We start from the raw sequence: 5,283 nt of genomic DNA on the forward strand, positions 1-5,283 counted from the left end.
GAGGCAGATGGCCGCCCACCCTGAGCCATGGTTCTGCTCGAGGTTTCTGCCTCTTAAAAGGAAGTTTTTCCTTGCCTCTGTCTCCTAGTGCTTGCTCTTGGTGGGAACTGTTGGGCTTCTGTAAATAACATCACAGAGTATGGTCTAGACCTGCTCTTTTATGAAAAGCGCTGTGAGATAACTGTTGTTGTGATTTGGCGCTATATAAATAAAACTGAATTGAATTGAAAGTGCACATGAACATTGAACTCAACAAGGATGGCAGCAAAATGCACACCAAAGACAGTGTGGACGGTATCTAGACAAACACTTTCAGCAGTCTATTCAACTATCTTGCAGTTTGCAATCCAACAAGTTTGCGGCAACCACTTTAAATGCATACATCCATATAAAAAGTCAAATTGGCTTCCATGTAAAATCTATACAGTCTCCCATTTTACAATCTTATGTTTGTACCTCTATGCAAAGTTTTAATACTAATTTTCTTGATAAATAACAAAGAGACACACAAACATCAATTTGCACCTCAATTAAAGTGAAGTGAAAAATCAACCCAGCCGATGAATTGCACATGCTTCAAAACAAACAACCAAATTAAGCATCTAAATGATTATTAGTATAGATTTGCTTGATACAATGAGTTTTGTTATTTACTTTCAACAGTAAAAATCTATATTTAAGCTTAAACATGTTAATAGTTAGGCAGGCTCGTAAGTGTCATTGCGGAATTATTCTCAAAGTTATGTACTCACTAAGACCTTTTTTAGCTTTTTTTTAAAGAACCAAGTCCAAGTGAATAGAATTTATCAGAGGAGGAATATGTACCTGATTCTTACAGTCAATCAGACTAGTTCATGGGAAAGCACAGCAGGACGTTCAAAATATTTGCAACCCTCAGAAGAACTTAATATTAAAATGTCCAACACTAAGACTGCAGTCAACACAACACAGAGTGAAAATACTTGTAGGGAAATGAAGCAAGTACAAGTATCAGGAGTTCGGGCTAAAGCTCTTAATGGAAATACTGAAGACACGTCTGTTAAGGATAGTGCTGAAACTGGTGACCAGTGCATACAGTCTTTAAAGACATCCTCTTTAGTAAGTAATATAACCTACTGCTACATTTGTGGAAAACCAGTCAAAATATACACGTCATTTAAAAAGTTTTGTCTCTCCACATGGGAATCAAGAAAAGAAACATTGGAATTAGCGTATAAAACATGATCAACTACTGTATATGGTGGGATACTAGCCTGTACATTCTGCAGGGATGGAGAGAGTCAGGCGATTGATTCATTGCATGTAGGCTAAGCAAAGCTACCGTATTTCTATTAAATTATTATGTTAAATATATTCTTAATACATGTCTTTATTTTCCACCCCAATATATTAACACCGCTCTGGAAGGCACATCTCTACAGGTATGCCCCAATAGAAATGTTTAACTAGCAAAAAGCTAAAAGCTAAAGCTATTTTAATGCTAGTCAGTGTCAACATCACCAAACTTTAAATTTAAAATTAGTGTCTTCATTAGTATTTTGTTGGACAGTACAGCTGCTTGTCCCCATATAAACTTATGTCAGTTTGATAGATATTGTTACAGACTTTTGTTGTTGAAGCTGCTGGTTCCTGTTGAGCTTTGGAACGTGCAATAAATGTTATTAGCACAGATCACTGTTGATTTTTATTCTTTTACCTATAGGAGATTTATTATAACCTTCTGTTTTATTGTCATCAACAGAAAACTACTGTCCTGTTATGTCAACAAAGTAGCTAACTAGCATTTGAATACTTCATCTCCAAGGGAAGGGTTCTGGATTTCATGACCTCTGTAATAGTCTTATTCACAGGGATAATGCAGGTTGCACACTAATTAGCAAAAGGCAGCTGGTTCTCAGTAAAAGGATCAAACTTTAGCTCTTGAAGTTTCCAGTTAATGAAGTTGTAAACTATAATTTTTTATAATTCTAACTTTTTTTACTAAAGGGAAAGAGGAGGCCTGTTAGCATGACTAGTGACTTAGTTATGAGTAAGGCTTTAGTTTAGAATGAGGGACATAGTCTATATGTTATTGAAAGACTAAATTTAGAGTTATTTGGACGCTGGTAACACTTGTAGTTTTGGGGGTTTTGCTACATAAGAATTGTCCTTATTTTGTAAGTGTGACTACAAATTAAATATTTAGTTTAGATTACAATATTCTCTTAATAGAAATATCCCATTCTTTAATTCCTCCATGCTGGAGTGTCGCTCCATGCTAACTAAGAAGGAACTAAGAGGGAACTCCGTGTCATTACATGCCAGCCAACAATGGACGTTTCTGTAATGCAGTCAATAAATAAAATGCAATCCTATAAAATTTAGACTGAAGAAACAAGTACATTGCAAAATTGATAGAAATCTTGTGGTCGTAATAACTTGTCAATTTCATTTCACAATATTTGGGGACAGAATTATTCCAAAGGTTTAGTAAAAGTTGATAAACCTGTTTTAGTGATTACTTACAAAAAAACAAACAAAAAACAATAGGCTCTTGCTGCTGAGCATTTTAGTCCTAATTTCTAATTATGAAGAGCATGTGCTGTGTGTGTGTGATATGTACTGTGAGCTCTTACTAGTATTTATTGCTGCTCTTACTAGTGTGTATTGTCGGTTGTAGATCTGTAGTTGATGCTCTGTTGATGCTTGTATGTTGTTCCTCAAATGTAAGTCGCTTTGGATAAAAGCGTCTGCCAAATGAGTAAATGTAAATGTAAATGTAAGAGCAAATACAAAATAAGATAAAGATGAAGACCCTTTAAAAGGCCTACTTCACCATTCCACAAAGGTCATAAAAATGACCAACCACCACAGACAAACCTGAATTCCCCTAAGAGAAAGTTTAAATGACTGCACTAGTGTTAATAAGACATTTTATATAATTGAACCCTGGATAAAGTACCTTTTGCTGCTAATACTGCAATCTTTGATATTTGTGCATGCATCCAAGTTTTTTCTGAATAACAGGTAAAACTGTAAATTCTCAATAAAGTGGCCCTGAATATTTTTGTATCACAGAGAAATGTTACTACACTGAAAAGAATCATAGACCCATTTAGTCATGTCAACTTACTTCTTCTTTTTAACTCAAATAGCTCTGACAAGTTTTGGATTTTGAACTCAACTGTATGAGTTTTAGAAAGTTAAACTTGCATTAATTCATTGTGTTGACTATTTGACTTTGTTGACTTTGACTTGCGTATGTAAGTTATCAGTTGAAAAAAAAGGCGAGAGTATGAGGATAGCCTAGGTGCTGCGTCTTTTGAGTTTGAGAAAAACATATACATAATCAACTAATTATTAGGATTTAGCAAGTACTCGGTTAAAATGAGTATCCGGTACAGATACTTTCTATGAGTATCATCAGAGTAAAATGTGGCAAATTTCTGTTTTGTTATAAACTATAAATATATGAATATAAAATAATCAATTACTATTCTCTGAAGCTCAATTCTGAGGCTCTTCTGTAAATGGTTTTCTAATAAATATAGCAAGTTCTGATAGAAATTTCAGGCTTAAATAACTTCCAGTTAATACCACCCACTTATAGATTAAGCCCCACCAATTCTGAGTACAGATACAGAAAATTTGGTGTTCTTGCTCACTCCTGCTAATTATACACTGCAGATAAGTCATATATTCAAATTCCAACCAAAATATAGACTATATAGAATATCAATAGAATATCTGTGGTAAACAAGACTAGTGCCACCGGTGGAAAGGGTTCCAGACAACGGCCTTAAGGCCCTTTCAGAAACTGCGGCGTGCACAGGCCCACCAGCAAGCTACCCTGCCCTGTCACAAGTCATTGAAGATAATAGCACAGTGGTGCTGTTGTTGTGGTCTGTCCTCAAGGCCCTTTATAGATGTAAACTGAAACAAATTTGGAATTTAAATCCCTTAACTTGAAATGGAAAGTAGTATTAATTTGGTTAAGTTGCTTTAACTTGAAACTATGAGTTAGAATCACTCAAACTAACATTGGGACAACTAGAACACTGTAGTTATATCCACTTTATGAACTTAAATATATGAGTTGAAACAAAGGCAATCTTCAAGTTGAGTTATCTGAACTTAAAAATGTGAGTTGAAGGGGTGTAGAATTGTATGTTTGTTAGACAAGTGAAAGCAAGTTTCCTTGAATGGGCAATGTAATATAGATAGTTGATTTAACTCACAGTATTAAGTTCAAACAACAAATTATCATTAATTAAACAAATTGTATAACGTAACATCATGAGTTCAAACAAAGCTTTTCTTAAAGTTGAGTTTACTCACATTTTTAAGGCAGCAATTGAACTTAAGTTTTTAAGTTAGTCACCTAGATAATTTTTACAGTGTAACAATGATGTTAAAATGTCCATTTTTGAAAGAAACAAAAAGTCTTTAAGAGATACAAACACTCATTAGCTGAAAAAAATTCACCGCATGGAGGTCCCCTCTTTGGTGGGTAGATACTGCTCAAGGATTCAAGTGCCCTCTTGGCAGTTCCTGTTTCAAAAACGAACTCTGTCTGATAAAACCAGACCGTTTTTAACAACTGGAGTCTGGGGTTATAGATAACTCTATTCCATAACTGGTCTACAAGATTAGCTGAAGATGCTAAGGACAGTTAAAACACACAACTTGATGTGGCTCATTGAGAAAACAGAGGGAGGGAGGGAAGGATGGAAGGAGGTGCGGGGAGTGGAGCACATTCCTCAATTAACCCTGCACAGCCTATGCTACACCAGAAAGAGAGAGGACAGAGAAGAAGAGACACAGACTCAAGTTTAAGACTAGGCTACAGCTTTTCACAAGAGTGATAATGATGGTAAGTTTGTAAGACAAAGCTTTTGCAAAGATTTTACAAAGTTTAATTTTGGAACTCACTCTTATTTTGCTGCATGCTGTTGAAGGTAATTTATAATGCTGTTTAATTTTAACTCACTTTTATACTATTTTACTGCTTTACTGTAATTATTTCAATTTTTTCTTTACATGTTTAATAATAAAGACTGACTTGATTACAAATCTATGAAGAAACCTCCTACTGATCCTTTGCTGGCCCCGGAGATTCCTCCTTTACTTATAACTCACTGCTATTGTGGAAGTGTTTGTAGGTATGTTAATCTGACTTCAGAGTTAAACTCATTTTCCAGACGTTAAAAGTCGTGTTTTAAATTTTGTTTCAGCAATGGCAGATTTTCAAAATATTCCACATGAAAGCATTTAATGTAAAATAAAAATTTTCTAGAGAAAAAT

The sequence above is a fragment of the Micropterus dolomieu genome, linkage group LG11 (genome assembly GCF_021292245.1).
Source record: "Micropterus dolomieu isolate WLL.071019.BEF.003 ecotype Adirondacks linkage group LG11, ASM2129224v1, whole genome shotgun sequence".
Classification (NCBI taxonomy): Eukaryota; Metazoa; Chordata; class Actinopteri; order Centrarchiformes; family Centrarchidae; genus Micropterus; species Micropterus dolomieu.